Source organism: Megascapheus bottae, chromosome 8 (assembly GCF_031878675.1).
Source record: "Megascapheus bottae isolate mThoBot1 chromosome 8, mThoBot2.hap1, whole genome shotgun sequence".
NCBI lineage: Eukaryota > Metazoa > Chordata > Mammalia > Rodentia > Geomyidae > Megascapheus > Megascapheus bottae.
Window position 1 is genome coordinate 59,571,556 of NC_143516.1, and position 23,754 is coordinate 59,595,309.

At 40.1% G+C, this 23,754-nt stretch overlaps 1 long non-coding RNA gene across 2 annotated transcripts in view; it reads left to right on the forward strand.

Annotated features, from left to right (window-relative positions):
• The first annotated feature begins 662 nt into the window (after nucleotides 1–662).
• Nucleotides 663–23,754, forward strand: part of LOC150060008 (uncharacterized) — a 35,978-nt gene continuing 12,886 nt past the window's right edge. For both annotated transcript variants that reach the window (XR_016536490.1, XR_016536491.1), the window contains exon 1: nucleotides 663–782. This is a non-coding gene — a long non-coding RNA (uncharacterized LOC150060008). The remainder of the gene's footprint in view (nucleotides 783–23,754) is intronic.

The window sequence follows — 23,754 nt, forward strand, 5'->3', positions numbered from 1 at the left end:
GACATAACATACACTTTCAGCTTATTTTGGCTGCAAGGTTTACTGTGTTTTGTATTTGCTAAGTGGGATGCTCTAGCCTGACTCCTTGAAGTGAATTAGCATGAAAATATTCATGTACATTCACATACTTTGGAGACCATTTCACTTTGGTTGGAAACGGGTTTCTAGATTCTAATGGACTTCAGGCTTTGTAATTTGCCAAATGGGATACAGCACAGCTCATACTTGTTTTTTAGGGTTCTGCAAAGACCAGCTCTCTCTCTGTCTCTGTCTCTGTCTGTCTGTCTGTCTGTCTGTCTGTCTGTCTGTCTGTCTCTCCCCTGTCTCTCTCTGTCTGTCTGTCTCTCTCCCTGTCTGTCTGTCTCTGTCTCTCTCTCTGTCTCTCTCTGTCTGTCTCTGTCTCTCTGTCTCTCTGTCTCTCTGTCTCTCTGTCTCTCTCTCTCTCTCTCTCTCTCTGTATCTCTGTCTCTGTCTCTGTCTCTGTCTCTCTCTGATTTGTACTCAGTTTGCATGCCAAAATAATCTGGAAGGTTATTAAAAGTACTCCGGAGAAAATTAAAGAAATGAAATGCATACTTTCTAAAAACTGTACTAGCATGCCATTGAAAAGGAAATAATCGGAATATGATGACTCACTTATAACTACTGCAGATCAAAACTACTGAGTATGGCATTGGATTTGCATTCGAGTCCCAGTTCCTGCCCAGGCTACACCTGCTGCTGGACTCAATCCCCCGGACCACAGAGAAAGTGAGGTTTGGTTTCACAGTCACCTGGACTAGGTAAGGCACACAACTGACACAACTGGAAGACACAGTAGCATTATCTTTAAGGAAGTGTGTGTGTGTGTGTGTGTGTGTGTGTGTGTGTGTGTGTATGTGTGTGTGTTGGTTCTGGAGCTTGAATACATGCTCTTGCTTGGACCTTTTTTCAGCGCTGACACTCTTATCAGTGGAGACAGCTCCATGTCTGGCTTCTGGTTGGTTCGTTGGAGGTTAGAGTCCCATGGACCCATCTTGTTGAATCCCCATCCACAGATTTGAGCCTCTGAGTAGTTAGGATTACAGGCGTGAGCTACCAGCACCCACTTTTATCTACAGCTTTTAAATTACACAGAAGGTTGCACAGAAATGATGCTTCATTTCAGATGGGTTGGTAGGAAGGCAGCACACCAGAAAGTTGAGTGTCCATAAGATTAAGTATTTAAGGATTTTACTGAACAAATATCCACTTAACACCTCAACATATTGAGAGGCTATGTTTCTGTTTGATGAACATGTTTAATTTTTTATTACCTGATAAGATATAAAGTTCCACATATAATAACAGTGCCAGTTCTTTTAGACTCTGGCAACAAATATGAATTTTTTCTTCTTTGGTAAATTTGATCTATGAGATAAAAAACTTATTCTGTACCCAACTAAAGATTTAAAAAATGTCTTTAAAGTTTGAATTACTGAATCTTATATCTCTTTAGCATTTAAATTTCTGTGAAAAATTATAGATAATATTTATATTAAAATGTCTCCTATAGGACAAGTCATAAAAGAAATTCTAAATACTGTTCTATATTTTGATGTTCATCTACTTTCAAATAATTAGGATATCAAAATAGCAATAATGTAACCAATATTTCTTTTAACAAACCAAAATATGCCTTTTTCATGGTATTTTTAAAAACATAATGTGTATAAATTCTAAGAAAATGTGGTGGGCTTGATAATATTTTCTGTTTCCATAAACTGTAGGCATAAATTCTAACATAAAAGTGACCATGTAAATACATATTTCTGCATTATTTTAGGGGTATTTATTGCCTGGTGTTCACACTCAAATTGATATGTTGTCTTAAGTTGATTTAAAAAAATATTTTAGGAGAGAAAAATACTGTGTTTGTTCAAATGTTTTATGAGTTTTCATAAAAACATTTCTAAGTTCTATTTTTGGGCCTGCTGATGAAGACTTCTGAAGGCCTGGGATGGCCTGCTGAGAAGGAACTCTACGTAAAGTCTGATTGCTATGCTCAGAATTAAAACGAATAGTGACCAGATGTATCTTTAAGTTCTAGAGGAACTATTTTGATTTGTTCCTGAAACCATATAATTTTTTCATGCTTGATCAGCCATGTATCCAGAGGAGCTTCCTGTGAGGCCCTACTTTCATTAAGCTACATGAGCAAATAAAGGTAGCAGCAAACAAAGACAAAAATTTAAATGTTAAATATTATTGAATGCATAGAAACTCAAAGGGCATTTAAGATTTAAAGAATTATTGGACAGCAATGAAAAACTTTCTAATGCAGTTTTTATGCTATTACCTTACTGGGAATAGTTCTCAGAAGGAATTACTTTAAGCTTCATGAGATCCTTTTAGGCTCTCCTAATGAAAAAGATCGAGAGAAAAAATACCAATCAGTATAAATAGGACTTATACAAATACATACATACACACATATCATATAATGTAAACTTGGTTTTCTGTTGGGTTTTATGGTGCATAGTTGACAAAATTAATACTTGTGTTTTTGCTCGTATGGCCTAGAACTCAGGGTCTTACACTCTCACTTAGCTTTTTCTACCTCTGAGCCACTTTTCCACTTCTGGCTTTATTTCTCATTAATTGGAGATAAGAGTCTCATTGATTTTCTGTCTGTTCTGGCATCAAATTATGATCTTCAGATCTCAAGCTCCTGAGTAGATTGCAGTCATGAGCCACCAGTGGCCTGGCAGTTTTCTCACAGAAGTGCATTCTGTTCGTTTTGTGTATTCTATCTTCTGTTCTGACCAAAGACTCTACCTAGATATTGATTAACTCTGTCATAACAAGGTATCATTGTACAAAATACCATCCAGAGAAATATATATGGATTGGGATACTTTTATTTTATTTGGGCTTTCTGACATTACTTTTTAAATTTTATTGTAAAGGTGTTATATAGAGGGGTTAGAATTCTGTAAGTCAGGTAGTAAGTACATTGCTTTATGCGCAGTGTCACCTCCTACCTCATTTTCTCCCAATGTTTCCCCTCCCAATGGCTTTCCTACTCTTAGAATTCATTTACCTTTCTGCTTCTGGATTCCATGAATTCCTGTAGTAATCTCTGATTAGTGTCATCATGCTCACAGATGTGCAAGCTTTCTACTTTTCATTCAACATGTTTATCAGCAATGTTTTTAAAGCATTTTGAGAACTGTCTTGTAGTTACTTAATTGCCGTGGGAGTTGAGCCTCTTTGGCTTGCATTTTTTGGTCTGCTTCTGTGTTTTGTTCTGCCTGTTTGGAAACAAAAGCAAAATCAAAACCACAACACAACACAATTTAAAGCAAAAAAAAACAAAAACAAAAATAAAAACAAAAAACAACCCAGAGCCCTATAATTACACAGACTTTATAGCTTAAAATCATAGAAAGGTATTCCCCTATCTAAAACCTGCTTTATTTTTGTTTGGGGAGGTTTATTGAAGTTCAGGAAAGGTGATTATATATAGTTGTAGCCAGTGTGTAAATCTGTTGTTTGAGATAAATAAATCCTAACCAGAAAGAGAATGCAATGAGTCAAATAAACAGATTCAAAATGGAAACAAATACAGTCTATGTCCTAGATGAACAATTAAGTATGAATAGACTGAAGAAAATGAATAAGGAGAGAAGGATCAGAAACAAAGGAAACAAATTAAAGTGAAATTAAAAGAAAGAGAGAATGAAAAATAAAGGGAGGAGCAAATACGAATAGAGGAAGAAAGAAAAGGAAAGTAATATAAGGAAGAACACTATACCAAAATCAAAAAATTTATATACATATATATATATATGGTAATAGAATAAAAAATACAAATAGAAAATTGAGCAATCAAGAATGTAGCCAGAACTACGTATGCACACAGCTCAGAAAGAGACCCAAGCACCATCGTTTGTAGACTGCATATCTAAGACCAACAGATCCGTAAAGAAAACAGTAGTTCTACAGTTTGTTTAAGGGACCTGTGTCTCCTGAAGTCTGTGTGGTTTGTCCGTGGCATCTTTAATTCGCGTGCTGTGATCTGCTGTGCCCCACGCAGGCTGCGGCCCGGCTCTCGGTGCGCCCAGCTTACACGGGGCCTCCAGGCCTGCAGGCGCCGCATGGGCAGTGGGCACTGGGCGCTGGCCTCCGGGGAAGGCCATGCACCCTGGTCTCCGTCCTGGTCTCCGCCCTGGTCTCCCAGTACTCGTGGCCTGCAAGCCGGCCGGGCCCCTAGACTCTTTGCAGAGGGCTCGGGTGGGTCCCTCTTATCCTCCAGCAGTCTCCCGTGAGCCTCCTGCAGTACTTTGATTTTAGATACAGTGTTTGGATATTTGTCCCTAGGCTGCCAGTATCAAATATTAATTCGTTTTCCCCAATGAGCATGCGCACATTTGACAGGCTTGCCCATGCTTTGGGTGAAGCATATTTGTCTTCATTTGTTGCTTGTTAAAACTGACGAAACTATGATGTGTTTGTGTTTCTGTGAATTTGGTATCCCATTTTGGTAAGTCAAGAGTTTTTTGCTTTACATGAATAACATTTCTTTATTTTAAAAGGTTGCATCCGTTTTTATTCTTACTAACACCAGATTTCCCCCAAAGCAAGCACTCACAAAGCAAGCATTAAAAGGTGTCAAGTTAATAGTTTAAAAGTCTTTCTAATTTACCATCTCAGAATCATCTCCGCCAGAATTCAGTGCTTAAATAAATGCACCATTAAGGTGGAGTCAATCATACTGGAATTGGAAAAGAATGCTCAAAAAAAGGGGCAAGAAGGACAAGAAAGGAAACTATAAATTAGAGTGATATCGGAGAAAAAGAAAATTGTGACCTAAATTTTAACATCAGGATAATTGTAATAAATTAGAATAGGCTAAAGATAATGAAAAACAATCACAAGAAAAATGGACTTCAAAATCTGATACAGAGGCCAGGAGCATGGCCTGGTGGTAGAGTGCTTGCCTAGCATGCACAAAACCCTGGGTTCAAGTCCTTGGTACCACATACATAGAAAAAGCCAGACGTGGTGCTGTGGCTCAAGTGGTAGAGCGCTAATGTTGAGAAAAGCCAAGGACAGTGCCAAGGCCCTGAATTCAAGCCTCAGGACTGGCAACAACAACAACAACAAAAGAAACCCATGATATAGCTACATGATTTCATTTCATTAAAAAAATAAAACCAGGTTGGTTCCATATCTTTGCTATGGTGAATAGTGCTGCAATGAACATTGTTGTGCTAGTGGATTTAGTATGTCCTTGTTTCTGGATGGTTGGGTAAATGCCAAGTAGTGGAATTGCTGGGTCATAGGGGAGTTCTATGTTTAGCCTTTTGAGGCACTGCCACACTGCTTTCCATAGTGGATGAACGAGTTTGCACTCCCACCAACAATGTAGTAGTGATCCCTCCTGGCCACATCCCCTCCAGCATCTGTTGTCATTCGTTTTCCTGATCCTGGCCATTCTAACTGGAGTGAGGTGGAATCTTAGAGTTGTTTTGATTTGCATTTCTTTTATGACCAGAGATGTTGAGCATTTCTTCATGTGTCTATAGGCCATTTTTGTTTCTTCTTCAGAGAAGACTCTCTTTAAGTCTTTGGCCCATTTTTAATGGGATGGTTGTTACTTTGGAGGTTAGTTTTGGAGTGATTCAATTTTTTGAGTTGTTGATATATTTTAGATATGAGGCCTTTGTCCGTTGTTTGGTTGGTGAAGATCTTCTCCCACTATGTAGGCTTCCTGATTAGTTTACTAGCTATGTCCTTTGCCATACAAAAGCTCTGCAGTTTAATGCAGTCCCACTTATCCAGTCTTTCTCTGATTTGTTGTGATTCTTGGTCCTTATTAATAAAGTTTCGACCTGTGCCAAGGAGGCCTAGTGTATCTCCTATTCCTTCCTGTAAAGTTTTCAGTGTGTCAGCTTTTACCTCCAAGTCTTTGATCCATTTGAAATTAATTCTAGTGCAAGGTGACAAAGAAGGATCCAACTTTAGTTTTCTGCAGGTGCTTAACCAGTTCTGCCAGCACAACTTGTTGAAGAGGCTATCTTTCTTCCATTCTATTTTTTTGGCTCCCTTGTCAAAGATTAGGTGGCTATAGGTCTGTTGTTTAATATCTCAGTTCTATTCCATTGGTCTTCAGGCCTGTTCTTGTGCCAGTACCAAGCTGTTTTGATAATTATAGCTCTGTAATAGAGTCTAAAGTTTGGAATTGAAATTCCTCCAGCGCTCTTCTTTCTGCTAAGAAGTGTTTTTGCTATATGGGGTCTTTTATTATTCCATATGAAATTTTGGATTGCCTCTTCTATTTCTTTAAAAAATGACATTGGGATGTTGATGGGTATTGCATTGAATTTGTAGATAGCTCTTGGCAAGATTGTCATTTTCACAATGTTGATTCTTCCAATCCAGGAGCATGGGAGGTTTTTCCATTTCCTTAGTTCTGCTTTAATTTCCTTTTTTAGGGTTTTAAAGAGTGGATCAACAAGTTGTGGTATTTGTACACAATGGAATTCTATGCTGCTGTCAGAAAGAATGGCATCGCCCCATTTGTTAGGAAATGGAAAGACTTAGAAAAAATCATATTAAGTGAAGTAAGCCAGACTCAAAGGAACTTAGGCTCAATGGTTTCCCTCATTTGTCATAATCAGTAGAAACCTTGGGCTCTACTAGCAGAGATCTGCAATAGAGCAAAATCTGGATACATAAGGCCATATAATGTGAAGCTAATTGAAAGGACCTCCAGGATATTGAAACAAAAGCCATATAATGAATGATTGTTGTCCTTAATGTACTATGTTGTCTCTCATCTCCTTTGCTGTCCCTTGGTTATCTCATATTGGTATAGTATCTCACTTTGTTATCTGATATATTGAATTTATTTGTATTTGGATATTTGAAATTTGATAGGGAAGGGAGGAAAACCAAGACGGGTGGGGCGTGTGGCGGGGGGAGGGAAATGGGTACCAAGACATGTGAAAGGGTATCAATGTATGTGAATTAATGCACCTTCTATCTGGCAAATATCATGTAACCCTTTTACTAATTACAATAAAAAAATAGAAAAAAAATAAAACCAGCGAGTATTGACCCTGGCTGTCCCTCACACAGCCACAAAGGAATCTGTGCTAATGACTGAGACAGGTGGCTCCACTGTGTGAGCATGGCCTAGCGCAGACACCCTTTGGCTCTATTTTGCAGAATGATACTATTTTGCATAAGTTGGCCAATAATGATAAAGGAGATGGCCTGGTATTATTCTGTAGACCTACACACAAATCTACACGAATGTTAGAGTAAAAAACAAAAGAATGAATAAATGAATCTGGTTCGTGAAAGAAAATCTGAGACTTTTATATACCAATATAGGAAAGTCCTCCAATATGTAGTGTTAACTGAACACTGAAGCTGCCATGGATGAACCAGAATTCTGTTTGGATGAGGAAGGTGAGGGTTAAGGTACATTGTTGATAGTTAAGTATTTTCCTCTGAAAGTCAAGGCATGAAGACTCATTTCTGCACATCAATTAAGAAACTTGAAGAAAAGCCATGAAATTGAGTCAGATGAATAAATAATCAACAACTCCATGAATTATTGAAATTGATGCTGAATAGAAAATTAGTCAAAAGAGTGAAGATGAAAAAAGTATTCTTTTTTATTGTAATTAATAAAAGGGTTACATGATATTTGCCAGATATAAGGTGCATTAATTCACATACATTGATACCCTTTCACATGTCTTGGTCCCCATTCCCCCCCCCGTCTTGGTTTTCCCCCCTTCCCTATCCAATTTCAAATAACCAAATACAAATAAATTCAATATATCAGATAACAAAGTGAGATACTGTAACAATATGAGATAACCAAGGGAGAGCAAAGGAGATGAGAGATAACATAGTACAATATCCTGGAGGTCCTTTCAATTAGCTTCATACTATATGGCCTTATGTATCAAGGTTTTGCAGATCTCTGCTAGTAGAGCCCAAGGTTTCTACTGATTATGACAAATGAGGGAAAATGAACATTTGATAGTATTTAATCATTATCCACTGTGGAAATATTTTCAAAGCAAAAAGTACAAAGATACATCTGAACCTGATGAATGATGGTAAAATACAGATAGAGCCAATGTTCACTATACAAACCCAAGACACAGTAAGAATACAGTTTTACCATAATGTCTGCTAAACATTTTATATACTCTCTTAAACTAGTCTTTTTGATTGTCTTTGTAGTGAATTTAGATGAATCTACAGATAATCTCTAAAGCCAAAAGGATAATTTCAGCAATTTTAGCTCTTAAAAATAGAAAGGCAAATCATTTTTCTACAGTAATAAACACACTAAGAAAACAAATGATGAGTACAACAAAACTTATAGAAATGCAGAGCTAGAGAGAGATTAAATAAGATCTGAGAGGTTTATAATGCCTTTGTCACATAGGTCATAAAATGTAGTTAGAAACACACAAAATTGCTTGGCCAGGAGCTGGCCTGTCTACAATGCTGTTAAAAATAGTTAACCCAGGATTTAAACATAAACAGATTAGCAGGAGTTGGTGATGTGGGAGGTATCATTGCTTATTATGCTCCTTCAGTATTCTAGATTAGAAATAATAAGGTCCTGTAGGGAAATAATTACAATAATTAAAAATGAAGAAGAGAATATAAATGAATATGGGAAATACTATGAAGGTATCATTTTAAGAACTCAACAATGTGTTGGTGAGTTGATGCCAAATTTCAAGGTTCTCCCAGGTGACCAGAGTGCAAGCAACAAAGTCACCCAATGATAGAGAAACAAGCTGTTGACACAGTAAAGGCCAAGGGGCGATACAGTCCTCAGAGAAGAGGAAAAGAAAGGTTGAAACAGTCTCCTTGGGGACTTGAAGCACTTAAACGTGTGTGTGTGTGTGTGTATTCTACCTAGAAAAAGTATTTTCAGTCTTGCTTTGAATCCAGAAGACCCATGCCACGTAAGACACGGTGCGGCCAACTTCTCTGAGTGAGAGAGCAGTGCCGCCATATCCCCAGGAGGGGTCTCCTGCCACCCAAGGAGAGGCTGGGCTCTGTGTCCAGCAGATGCCCTTCACTTTGTACTTGGGACTCACCCGGGCCTTGAAAACCCAGCATAGCAAAAGCCTCGCCTCCAAGGAGAGGGGCTCCAAGACTGTCCTCCTCCACTGTGGCGGATCCAGGGAACAGCCAGAGCTCACCTGCAGTGCTGACTTTCCAGCTTCTGTGTTATTGCATGTCTCAGTTTTATGAAGGATCTCTCTCTCTGTCTCTGTCTCTGTCTCTCTCTGTCTCTGTCTCTCTCTGTCTCTCTCTGTGTCTCTCTCTGTGTCTCTCTCTCTCTCTCTCTCTCTCTCTCTCTCTCTCTCTCTCTCTCTTTCCCTCTCCCCTCTTTCTTTCTTTCCCCCTTCGATTCTCTCCTCCTTCCTTTCTTTCCTTCCTCCTCACCTTAAGAATTACATATAACAGTTTATCCTTTTGTCAACTTAAATTCACACATTCTGTTTTGCCTGATAGAAACCAGTCCTTTCCATGGCTTGAGTCTAATCTGTTTTTGATTTTAATTTCTGAATTCCCTTTGAGCCCCCTTTTTCCCCCTGGCTTCATGTATGTTTGCACACCAGGAGCAGAAGAAACTCCATTTCTAGCATTCCAATTATTTCAATGTCCTGCCATTCAGCCCACATTTTTTTCACTACTGCAATGTATTTTAACCCAAAGTGGAAATAGATAGTATTTTTTTGTCTGAGAACTTTCCAAAAGTCTCAAATTTGAAGCTCATTTGTTTCTAATAATTTTCTTGGAACCCCTAAAGCATGTAGAAATTTATGGTCAGATTTTACTTTAATTTTCATGCATTCCATGATTATTTACTTATATTTTTCAGTTACTTTTAATGTCATAATATATTTTTTTAAATTGTTATTGTAGAGCTGATATACAGAGCAGTTTCAGGTACATTAGTCAGGTAATGAGTAGTGAGTAAAATTCTTTTTAACCATGTTTCCCTTTCCCTCCCTCCCTCACAGCTTTTCCTTCCTATCCTCATCCACAGATATCCCAATCATTTTCCACATAGTATCCAGTGAATACCACCGGATATATTGCATTTGTCCATCCTTGGTCCACCTATCATGTTCCCTTTCTTCCTCTAAAAACACAGAAACTATCAAGGCAAAAGGAAAAGGAAACCAAAACAGCAACAATGGAAACTAAAAAAACTGTCTCCTGTTTCCTTTTCTTGGAATTCACTGTATAGAATATTTTGTATGATCATCTGCTTTGAGTTTTTGTCAACCATTGCTTTACACATCATTCTTTGGCCTCAGTATGCGAATGTCTAGAGTCTACATGATTTATCATGTGTCAGTGAGTGTGCATGTGTGCGTGTGTGTGTGTGTGTGTGTGTGTGTGTGTGTGTGTGTTTATGTTCTAGATGCCACAAATGAGGGAAACCATCTAGCCTGTGTTTCTTCTGCTCTGGCAAACTTCACTTAATATATTTTTTCCAAGTCTTTCCATTTCCCTTTACAAATGATACAATATCATTCTGTCCAATGGATAAGTAGAATTCAACTCTGTGTGTGTGGGTGTGTATCACATGTTCTTGATCCATTTATTCACTGAGGCATATCTAGGTTAATTTCATATCTTAGCTATGGTAAACCATGCTGCCACAAATATGGTTGTGCTAGTGGCTTTAGTGTGGCTTGATTTGTAGTCCATTGGATAAATGAGCAGGAACAGCCTAGGCACTGTCTTTGGTCTTTCTCAAGGCTAGTGCTCTACACCAGGAACCACAAAACCACTTCTGTATCTGAGGTGCCAAAGAGTGGAAACCAGGCTTCATGTATGCTAGGCAAGTACTCTACCACTAGGCTACACTCCCAGTTCTATGTTTAGTCTATTAAGGAACCTCAACTCACTACCCTTCAAAATCCCACCATCTTTCTTGAAAGAAAGAAATGCATTCAAAGATTCATATGGAATATTAAAAGACCCAGAACAGCAAAACATTAATCTTTAGCAGGAAGAACAACACTGGAGAAGTATCAGTACTAAACTTCTAGCTTTTTTCCAAAGCCATAGTACTAAAAAACAGCTTAGTAATGGCACATGAATAGGTTCGAGGACCAATTGAACAGAATAGAAGACCCAGACATAAGCCCACAAACATATAGCCAACTCATATTTGATAATGATGCCCCAAATACAGGTTGGAAGAAAGAATCTACTACAAATAGTTCTGGCAAAATTGGTTATCCACATTCAGAAACCTGAAGCTAGGTACTCATGTGTCATTCTGGATCTGAATCAACTCTAAATGGATCAAAGAATTGAATGTAGGGCCAGATACTGTAAAAATATTACAGGAAGAGGTAGGAGAAACACTATATTTTCTAGGCATTAGGCAAAACTTCCTAAACAAAGATCCAGAATCACAGCACATCAAAGAAAGGCTGGATGCATGTGATTATATTAAATGGAAGAGCTTCCACCTAACAAAGGACATAGCCTGCAAGATAAATAGAATGGGAGGAAATCTTCACTAGCTATACATCAGATAAGAGCCTTGTATAGAAAATATATTTAGAGCAAAAAAAAAACCTAACCCCCAAAATAAACCCTCAAAAACACAACAACTCAATAAATAAAGACCTAAAGGAGACTTCTCAGTGGAAGAAAAAAGAATGGCTAATAGACACATGAAGAAGTGTTCAACATCTCTGTCCGTAACAGACCTGCAATCAAAACAACACTGAGATTCCACCTCACTCCAGTTAGAATGGCTGTTATTTAAAAAAACAAACAATAATAGCTGCTGGTGAGGATGTGGCCAGAAGGGAACTCTGTTACACCGTTGGCAGGAGTGTAAACGTGCTCAAGTATTCAGAAAAGCAATGTGGGTGTACCATACATACACTTTTTAAGCTCACCTTGAAATTTTTTCATGAATTGAAATTCTCTTTCTTCTCTTACACATGTGCATTCCTGCTTCAGCAATAAGTATGTTAAAGCAAAGATTAGAAGAGATGTCACCAGTATTGTTTGAACGAAAGGACCGGATAGGTACAATTGGCCCTGTCGTGTGTGTGGTGTTTTCTTCGTGTAGGAAAGCCGGTAGGGTCCATAGCCGGGGAGAAGACGCAGAAGGGAGAAGACTTCCAGAGAGCAGCCACTTCTCCATGCCGTACACGCGTGCACGCTGAGTGGCTGTCCAAGTTTTGGAATTGTCTGGAAATATTGGGGTGGAGGCCGAAGTCTTGTGCTTGTTGGGCTGTCTTGCTGGTTCGTTTGGAGAAGGGATATCACAGGTCGGACTGCCTTGGTTGGCCTCGAACCTTCCTATTTCTGTCCTCAGCTTTGAGGAGGTGGCTGAGAGTACAGATGGTGAGTCACCCCACCCGTGCCACCTTGGAAGTCTGGCACTGAGAACGTCTCCTGGGAAGGTGATGGCGCATCCTCAGGAAGGGTTCTGGGGAGGCCGTCATTGTGGGATGCGTTTCCTGTCGAGGTTGTTTCCGCAGGTGTTGAGTAGATGCTCATGTGTATGGTAGATGAGCCCCAGTGCCGTGCTCTGCTGGCTCAGTGAGGACCTGGCGAGCCCTGGTGGGCGTCCGGGCAGCCTGGCTCTCCCGCTCTCCCCAGCGGTGCGCTGCCCGGCCACGGAGGACTGGCTCGGGGAGCTCCTCGGCCAACCCTCCCTTCTCCTGCCAGGACAGAGCACATCCTGACCGAAGGAGAGCTCTACTTTGAGTGACTCGGAGCCTCAGTTTCTCACAGTTTCCTCACCAAGCACAGATAGTGAAGCATTAGTCAGTCCATGTGGGTCCCGGAAATGCACAGATCCCACCCAGCACGGCACCACAGCTGCGGGCCTGAGGCCGGGAGCTGAGAAGCGGCTGCCCCCAGCTCTGGCCTCAATAGCATGGGAAGGAGCCTCTCCCCATGGCTGTCCAGCCCACCAGGCAAGCAGACCTGCGGATCTCGGCCAGGGTCCCACAATTACTCACGGTCTGTTTTCTGGCTTTGCTAAGACAGAAACAACCCGCTTTCAAAGTTTTAAACAATCTGAAAGAAAGTAGAAGAGTTCCGTTGTATGCCACCTGTGAATTTTATTGAGCTGTAGGATTATGATGTATTAACTTTGGGGTACATATGCTATGTCTCAATTAAATCATTTACCCACATATGTTCCAACATCCCAGATGACTTTGAAGCAGATCCTTTTTCTGAGCAGAACATGCTTTGGATCTTGCCAAGAAAATCAAGCAATATGAAACGATTTTCTTTAAGTTTACCTGTCTTATTCCCTAAAGAAGGAAGGTATACTTGCTTTTCTCTTGCCCAATTTCTATATATAGGTGTATATTATATATTCTATATACATATATATACATACATATATGTGGGTATCCCTCTGTGGTGCCCACGTGGCGGGGGTAAGATGGAGACCGAGTCCACAAGTAATGACACAGATCCGGAGATCATGACTCTTGGGCCAGGTCTAATCTTTATTTCACAAACTTGCCTGCTAAATACAGATCGAATGGTTGCAGCTAAGTCATCAATAGGGATGACCATCAGTCAATGGTGTCCTGAGACACGCCTCACTTGCTCCAGGTGGGTGGGGCCAGGCGCTCGGTGGCTCCTGGCTGCTTGCAGTCACGTACAAACACTTGTGTACTTGATTAAGGGCAGAGGGGTTATCCTCACACATATACGTAAATATATACATGTGAGAAATGGACCATATATAATCATGCATCATATGAAGACTACAAACATATATATATATGCATTTTCTTTGTGTTTGGGGCATTTATTCAATAACATATCATATCATCTCCTTTTTGTGGGTGGGGGGGCTGTCCTGAGGCTTGAACTCAAGTCCTGAGCATTGTCCTGGACTTTCCACAAGGTTAGCATTATACAAGGTGAACCACAGCAAAACTTCCAGTTTTTCCTATGTGTGTGATACTGAGGAATCATTTCCTTGTATTTACCATTCAGTTATGCATTGATTAAACATTCTAGTAACTACATATAACTGCATGTATAATATTTCTTCAGATCTAGGAGATTAAAAATTAATTTCTTCACCTGGAACATATTCGTCATAATATGTGTCAAATAGGCTAAAGGAAAAAGAGGAAACTTTAATTCCTGGACTGTGGCAAGAGAAAAATATAAGTCTGAATACTAAAGAAGTAGTGATGCAGGGCGTGGTGAGCCATGGCTGTAATCCTAAGTTACTCAGGAGGCTAAGATCTGAGGATCAAAGTTCAAAGCCAGCCAGGGCACAAAAAGACCTGAGACTCTTATCTCCAATTAACCTCTAGAAAACAGGAAGTGGGGCCTGGCTCAAGTGTGGGGCAGTAGCTTTGAGCTGAAGAGCTCAGGGACAACCGCCAGACTAGAGTTCAAGTCCCATGACTGACAACAACAACAAAAAACACTATAATACATATTTTTGGGGTGGGACCTTAACCTCAGAGTCTTGTGCTCTTGTTTTGTCATTGTTGTTGTTTAAGACTGGTGCTCTACTTTTTGAGCCACACAGTCCACTTCAGAACATTTTTGCCTGTTAGTTGGAGAGTAGAGTCTCTCAGAGTTGTCTGCCTTGGCTGACACTGAAACTTGATGATGGATCTCAGCCTTCTGTATAGCCAAGATAACAGGCATGTCTCACAGGCATCTGGCAATAAATATAATTTTAATACACATTTCTTTTCCATTGTCAGGACATCAGTAGAGATTGCTGAGTCAATGTGATGAGCAGTTAAGTAGAGTTGTGGCTTCTTTTTGGCATAATTTCAAGTGCCCACATATGGCTACCAACCTGCAGACCTGGTGTAAGAGGTGGAGCCCTGGAGTTCAGTGCAGTGACTTGTCTTGCAGAGGAGCTGGCCGGTCCCCCTTGCTGCTGCCCAACCAGTGCTTGCTGACTTGGGATGTGCAGGAGAAAGCAGCCCCAAGCATTTGGCCTGACTGGCATTCAGCACTTAGTGGGCTAGGACTAGGATGGCTTTGATGAGAGGATGTTTAATTTTTGAGTATTATTTTAATACTAAAACCAGGGGTTACAGTTATACCCCTGGCAGAGCACACATTTCCTTTTGGACAATATCATCCCTTCCCCTGTTCTCTCTGTTTTTGCTCCCATCCCCACCCACAAGATGTACAGTTCACTTGCAACATGGTGTACTGTGAGTACCACCATCACTGCATTTGTTCACTTTTTTATTATTGTTTTTTAAGTTTTCATTAACATTGATTTTTACATCCTACATCAAATATCATGTTTAAAAAACATACTTGTTCGTGTGTGTGTGTGTGTGTGTGTGTGTGTGTGTGTGTGTGTGTGTGTGTGTGTTGGTTATGGGACTTGAACTCTGGGTCTGGGTCTGGCTGTCCCTGAGTTCTTCAGCTCAAGGCTACCACCCTACCCCTTGAGCCACAGCACCACTTCCTGTTTTCTGTTGGTTAATTGGAGATAAGAGTTTCATGGACTTTCGTGCCCAGGCTGCTTTGAACCACGACCCTCAGATCTCAGTCTCCTGAACAGCTGGGATTAAAGGTGTGAGCCACCGCATTGAGCAACATTTGTTCACTTTTTCCCTGAATTTCCATGCCTCTTCTTACACTGCCAAAAGCATATAGACAAACAACACAAAGAAAACAAAAATAACAAGGTGTTGCTTTTTTGAAGCAACTTTAGTAAGAGGTTTCAAATCACGTTTGATCATCTAAACTGCTTAAATGCATTGTTTAAATGTAGGCTTTAATTATATTAGGACACATTCAACTGTGTAGTCAGAGGGCTATATCTGGATTTTGCCATGTGTGTAAGACAAGATAATTTCACCACCTCCTGCTACCACACTCTCCCAACCTCTTGTGTCCTAGAACACCCTGTGTCATGATCCTGTTCTTGTTTATGTCATTTTACCATATGTGAGAGAAAATCTCTAGCATTTGCACATATGGACACAAATTGCAATAAGCTCATGTTCTATGTATTTGTGAGCAAACAAAGCCATTTATTTTTTCTTCATGGCAGAGTACAACATTGTTTTCCTTATCCAACCACTGATGGCTGGCTAGCCAGATTCCCCAGTTTGATAACTGTAAATATTTCAGTGTAAAATCAGGCTTCTTTGTATTTCTTTTTTTTACATAATTTTTATGTTTTATTGTAATTAATAAAAGGGTTACATTATATTTGCCAGAAAGAAGGTGCGTTACTTCACAAACAATGATACCCCTTCTCATGTTTTTGTCCCCATTTCCCCCCAACTCCCTCCCCTCATCTTGTTTCCCCCCTTCCCTATCCTATTTCAAATAAGCAAACATACATACAATACACCAGATAACAAGGTAAAATACTGTAACAATATGAGAATAACCAAGGGACAACAAAAGAGATGAGAAATAACATAGTACATTAAGAACAATAATCACACATTATATATTCGTTTCCATATCCTAGAGGTCCTTTAATTTAACCTCATCCTATATGGCCTTATGTATCTAGGTTTGCCCTATTGTAAACCTCTGCTAGGAGAGTCCTAGGTATGTACTAATTATGACAAATGAGAGAAACCAGTGAGCCTATGTTTGTTTGAGTCTGGCTTATTTCACTTAATATGATTTTTTTCCGAGTCTTTCCATATCCTTACAAATGGGCGATGTCATGCTTTCTGATGGCAGCATACAATTACATTGTGTATAAATACTACGTATTGTTGATCCAGTCATCTACTGAGATCTTTGATCCATTTGGAGTTAATCTTGGTACAGGGTGACAAAGAAGGATCCAACTTTAGTTTTCTGCAGGTGTTTAACCAGTCCTGCCAACACCACTTGTTGAAGAGGCTTCCTTCCATTCTATTTTTTTTGACTCCCTTATCAAAGATTAGATGGCCATAGGTCTGTGGGTTGATTTCTGGATTTTCAGTTCTATTCCATTGGTCCTTAGGCCTGTTCTTATGCCATTGCCAAGCTGTTTTGGTTACTATAGCTCTGTAATAGAGTCTAAAGTTTGGTATTGAAATTCCTCCTGTGCTGTTCTTTTTGCTAAGGATTGTTTTTGCTATACGAGGTCTTTTATTATTCAATATGAAATTTTGGATTGCCTCTTCTATTTCTTTAAAAAATGACATTGGGATATTGATGGGTATTGCATTGAATTTGTAGATAGCCTTTGGCAATATTGCCATTTTTTATTTTAATTCTTCCAATCCAGGATCATGGGAAATTTTTCCATTTCCTCAATTCTGTTTTAATTTCCTTTTATGGGATTTTAAAGTTTTCAACATAAAAGTCCTTTACATTCTTAATTAATTCCTAGGTACTTTATTTTCTTTGAGGCTATTGCAGAAGGAGTTGCTTTCCAGATTGTTGCCTCGATCTTCTCGTTGTTGGCATATAGGAAGGTAGTTGATTTTTGAAGGTTAATTTTATACCCTGCTACCTTGTCAAAGTTTCAAATAATCTCACTTCCTCTTTCCCTATTGGATCCCCTTTATGCTTGCTTCTTGACTTATTGTTCTGGCTAGGAATTTTAATACTATGTTAAAGAGGAGTGGAGAGTGTGCATCCTTGTCTCATTCCTGAATTTAGAGGAAATTGCTTTATCTTTTCACCATTACGTATAATGCTAGCTGTGAGTTTGTCATACACATCCTTTATTAAACTGAGGAATGTTCCATGGATTCCTAGTTTCTTCAGAGCTTTAAGTGTTGTATCTTGTCAAATGTCTTTTCTGAATCTATTGAGAAAATCAGGTGATTCCTGTCCTTGCTCCTGTTGATGTGATGAATTATATTATTTGACTTACATATATTGAACCAGCTTTGCATCCCTGTGATGAATCTTGTTTGATAATAGCATATAATTTTTTGATGAGTTGCTGAAGACGGTTGGCCAGCATTTTGTTGAGCAGTTTTGCACATGTTGGTATTTCTGTATCAAGCTGACTGTGATTTGGAGAGTATATATCCAGATGTTCAATGGCTGAATGCTTTGTGAGCTGGCTCTGTAAATTTTCAGGAAGCTGTACACTGATTTCCACTCTGACAGGATGGACTTGCTTCACCGCTAAAGGTGAAGGAGATTTTCCTTTCCCTGCATTCTCTCCGGGCTCTGATGTTATTTATCTTCCTGGTGGCAGCCTCTCAGAGCAGGGGGGATGTGTTCTCACACCTATTGGCTGCTTGTACTTCTTTGGAAAGTTTGTTTAGTTCTTTATATACTGTTTGTTTTTTGTTATTGTTGAAGTTCTTAATATATTGGAGATGTTAATAGCCTATTGGCTGAGATTTTTGCCTCCCATTCTGTAAGCTGTCTCCTCTCTCTGGCAACGCTTTCTTTGTACAGATGCTATCCAATGGGACCCAGTCCTCATAGGTTTTGTTTCCTTATGATTTACAACCTCACTGAGAAAATCTTCCCCTACTCCTAGTTCTTCAAGTCTTTGTTTTCCATATACTGTGCATCTACCAAGTTTCTCTGGGGGAGTTTGCAGACTCATTCGTGTTTGAACTCAGGGCATCATGCTTTCTAGGCTCAGCTCTGTGTGGTCCTCACTGTGTTTTTATGTCTAACCTTCATGAGTACAAAGAATCACCAACTCAGTATTCAAATACTTCATTTAAACTAAGCTTATAGTTTATTTGTTGTAAATAATGGCATATTAATCTAATAATAACACTTTGACAATAGTCGTTGGACCAATTAAAATACAGTGCCTTTTTCACTCATAAAATAAAGTGTATTTTGTGGTGTTTTTATTTGTTTGGTTTTATTGATCTATGTTCTGTACTTAACACTTGATTTTGGTCATTGGCTGGTCATGTACCTCAATTTTTGTTTAATACTAGTAATTCAGAAAAGTGACTTACATTCCAATATCCAGTACTATCTCGTTTAAACTTTATTATTTATTATTCAAACAAGGCTATATTTTATGATTATGTGGGCCTGGAATTTACAGTCCTCCTGAGGGCTGGATTCCAACACTAAATCTGTGTTGCCATGGACTGGTGTTAGGATGGAATACTTAATTTAGCCTTTCCTCCCTTTTTCACAAAGATTAAATAATTTGGAATGTGGTTGCGCTCTCTCTCTCTCTCTCTCTCTCTCTCTCTCTCTCTCTCTCTCTCTCTCTCCTCTCTTTAGTGATGTAGAGCTATATGCTTTTTCTTTCTTATACATTAAAAATTAAATCAATTGTTATGTGGAGCACATTGACTTTTAACTACCATATGTGTTGTGAGCATTAACTATATGTAATTTGCATTTTAAATTACTTCACAGAAATTTAACTTAATTTAACTTAGTATAGAAATTTCATAAACAGAATGTATTCAATTTCTATGTTTACAGCCTGTATTAAATATAATTTACATCACCAGTATTTATATATGCACTTACATTAATTTACAGAGTTTCTTTTTTAATACTTAATCATCTAATAAATCTTCTAATTTATCTTACTAATAATAGAGCTTGAGTTCAATTGGTGCTACAGTGAACACTGTTATGTAGTTTTTGGATGAACCCTTACAGTTCCGGTAATTTTTAGTAAATATCCAAGAGTGGAGACACAGGAGCACAGCTTCTCCTCCCTAGTGGGGTACAGAGGCACAAACCATAAAGGCCTAGGGTTCCGGTGGGATCCGAGGTGCAGAGACTGGCAGAGCTGGACGGGGAGTGTGGGCGCCCAGTGCCTGGGGAGAGGCCCGGCAGAATCCACCTGCAAGGGCAGGGAAGCCACAAGCAACTGCGAGCGTTCTGGATGCTGGGCAGGCCCCAAGATACCACGGGGAGTCTCAGCCTGATGGCCTCCTCATAAGAGGAGCGTCAAGTACTTGCTCCCGAGGAAAATAGGTGGTTCACAGAAATTCATATCTGGAAATTCAGTTTTGGGAATCCTATTGCAACCCATGGATCCAAACAGTGCTCACAAAAGCTTGTCTCGCTCTAGGATGTGAACTTGTCTTCATCCTCCGGAAAGGCTTCCCCACTAAAATCCCCGGGACGCAGGTGACACACAGGGCGGCCTCTGTGTGAATGCAGCTGGTGGGGAAGTTAGCAGCTGGCCTGGGCAGCCTCGTGGTTTGCTGTGGCGATGTCAGAAGGGAGTGGTAGTTGATTCAGTGAGGAACTGTGACCACCGAGGGAGTCCAGCGGACAGCCAACGAGCCCTGCCCTCAGTCTGACCGCTTGCTCCAGTGCCCCTCTGCGCCCCCCCGCAGCCCGCAGCCCAAGGCAGCGGCCACGCTGAGACTGGGAGGACTGTGCAAAGCCCGCGCCTCCCTCTCCAATTAACCAGCCAAAGCCGGGGGGCTAGCAGCGTGGCTCAGTGGGCGGAGCAAAGCCACGAACCCAAAGGCCGGGTGACGGGGGGGGGGGGGGGGTAGGGGAGGCGAATTCACTGGGTGTCTGTCCAGGCCATGGGCTCGGTTGCAGTCAGACGATGCTGTCTGCTGTTGTAGGACACCAGTGTCTTCACCGGCCGCGGAACGACTCAGAGCAAATCAGACATGCTGCCCAGTGCCCGCAGGGCGATGAGCATGGAAGGCTACGCCTGGTGGCAGTACCCGGGCCAGCAGGGAGGAAGGGGGAAAGCACGTCGTTGGGTCTAAGGGTTGTCTTTCTTATTTGTCACTGAGTCACCAGAGCCCCTCAGTTTCCCCTTTGATACCAACTTTCAGCCAAACCATTAGTATGGCTGCTCTGTAGTTTCAATAACAGAAAAATCCCTGTCCTCATGCAAGTCCGATGACCTGCATCATTCATAGCAACCTGGTGTCCTCAAGGCAGAATGAGAGCACAGGCCCCAGAAGATAAGTGAGAGGTGCTTAAGGTATAGGGGTCAGAAGTCTGGTTATGAGTGTGGTCCACAATTATTTACCCTTCAAAGTGCATGTGCTAGATTGTGGGGGGGGGTATGCAGGTCCTGAGGCTTGAAATTTCAGCCTGGGTGCTGTCACTTAGGTATTTGCTCTGCCATTTGAGCCACAGCTCCACTTCTGTCTTTTTTGTGGTTAAAGACTCATTGGCTTTGATGCCTGGACTGACTTCAAATCATGATCCTAGCATGTTGTCTTCCTGAGTAGCCAGGGCTGCAGGCATGTGCCGCTGCCTCCTGGCTATATTTTGTAACCTGAGAAAATCAGTGCCGGTGTTAGGAGTTGGGCCTGGAGAGTGGAACAGCCAACGGGATACAACAGGTTCCAGCTACTCCCTAGGACCCCTCAGCCGAATCCATTACGCGTTGTGAATCTCTCTGTGATTCCCTACTTATGTCAAATAATTTTATGAATGCCACAAGATCACTGTGAAGATTCAAATACTTGCCATACCTCTAGCTCTATTCAAATGTGCGTAGGGCTAGCACTGGTGGCTCACATCTGTAATCCTAGTTGCTCAAGAGACAGAGATGCTGAGGCTTGCCGTTGGAAGCTAGCCTGGGTAGGGGAGTCCTCCAGACCTTCATTTCCAATTATCCAACAAAAAGCCAGACAAGGAAGTGTGGCTTAAGTGGTAGAGTACCAGCCTTGAGCATAATACCTGGGCCACAGCTCAAGCCCTGAATTCAAACCACACACACACACACACACACACACACACACAAACACACACAATGTCTTGAAATAATCTGTAAGACAAATTAATATTAGCAAGGCTCTCTATGCACAACCCTGAGCACAGCATGAGTCAGAGCAGTTCTACAGTTCATCTTCCCCAGGTCAGAGGTCATAGGAGGTAGATCAGAGGACATAGCAGATAGGTGCCGACTTCTGCCTTTCTTACAGTCCCTGGTCATTCTGGCTGTCTTTTAGGCTCAGGATTGACAACAGAGGGAGCTTAGTTGTTGAAATCATGCCTTCATAGTATAACTTAAATGAAGAACTGGACACATGATCAAGAAGAGTGGGAGAACTTCAGAAATGCAAGCAGTCCTTGTATTATTCAAAAGCCATCTAAGTGGTCGTCCATTGGGAAACTTCCAGTTTCATGTAGTTCAGATTCCTTTCTCTAGCAAACACATAATTATTCTTTTATTTGAATGCTTTCTATTGGCTTAAGTGCATTTGATTCAGGCAGAAAAAAGAACTAAATGCAAGTAATCAGAATAGATGAGCCAATCCTTCACTGCTGCCTGCTTAGAAATGAGTGGGGAGAAAGACAGATTGAACTACGTCATTTTGTCCCAAATGGAGTCTTTGTGTTTGAGGATTCTCACACTCAGTTGAGGAGCGGGACACATTTGCTCATCACTCCACTGACAACCTGGCAGAGGGCCATGGAGCCTGTCTGCAGGGTCAGCTTCAAAGTTTTGAAATGTTGTTTTTATGTATCATTAATCCTTCAGCCACTTACTAGAAGTAAAAAGACATAAATGTAAAAGGCCAATAAAATGGGAATAAGGTCAGACACTTCTTGTGACAGTTCTGAGATTTTTTTTATGATTTTTAAGAGCCAACATTAAATTCAAACTGTGGCATAATAGTAAATGACAGAAAAGGAAAAGCCAAGTACATACCACACAAATTTTATGAATTTCATATGGAATAGAGTCAAATGAAATGGGCAGATTTGTAATTTTTCCCCATTGGACTTTCTTTCTTTCTTTTTTTTCTTTTTGCGAGTTCTGGGGCTTGGATTTAGGGCCTGAGCACTGTCCTTGGGCTTTCTCAAGGCTAGAGCTCTATCACTTGAGCCACAGCACCATTTCTGGCAATTTCTATGTATGTGGTACAGAGGAATTGAACCCAGGTCTTCCTGCACGCTAGGCAAGCACTCTACAACTAGGCCACACTCTGGGTCCCTACCATTGGACTTTTCTTAATGAGACATATTCAGCTAATCATTTGCTAAGAAAAGGAAATATTACGGTGGATTAATTCATTAAACTTTTATTATCAAGTCTATTTCTCCCTCCTAAAATGCAACATAATTTATGTGAAAATAATAAAAGCATGCAGGCTGACTATTTAATTGGAAACACACTTGCCTTGCTTCATTTTGGCTGAGTGATGCTGCATGCTTGTTTTCTTTACACTATCCAAAATATCACCCACATGAACTAGAACATGGGACTTAATGTATTTCTTTTACAGAATTTAATAAATACAGACCAGTATATTTCTTGTAAGATTAGCATTTATGTCAAGTAAATCAAATGTTACTTGCTTATCATCTAGAGTTGTATAAAATCACCAAGAACAAGCTCAAATTGCTCCTGTCTTCATATTTAAATCTTTCTAGGAAGCCTTCCCACATGGAAAGCCAAAGTACAAAACAAAACAACCTTCGGCATTCATGTTTAAAATGAATACAAAAGTGTTGAAAACTGGCATGGAGAATGTTGGTATAGGAGACTGTCAATATGCTTTTGAAAAGTGGCCTGGACAGGAACATTAAAAATTGCATTCATTATAAAAATATTCCACCATGAACTAATTTTGGTTTAATAATCAATAGCCATGTTGAGGACAAGAAAGTTTTCCTAAAGAGCAATTTTTTTAATCTGAAAGTCTTAACAGATTGGCAGAAGAGTTCAAGAAATCAAAACCAACATGATTTTTATTAGTTCATTGCTTATGATCATATATTACTCATATAATATAGTTCATTTTAGTAATGAGGGCCCTAGAGTCTGACCATAATGATTTGAAATCTTGTTGTACGTGCACCTTATTTTTTATAATTACTTAAAAGATCTTCTTCCAA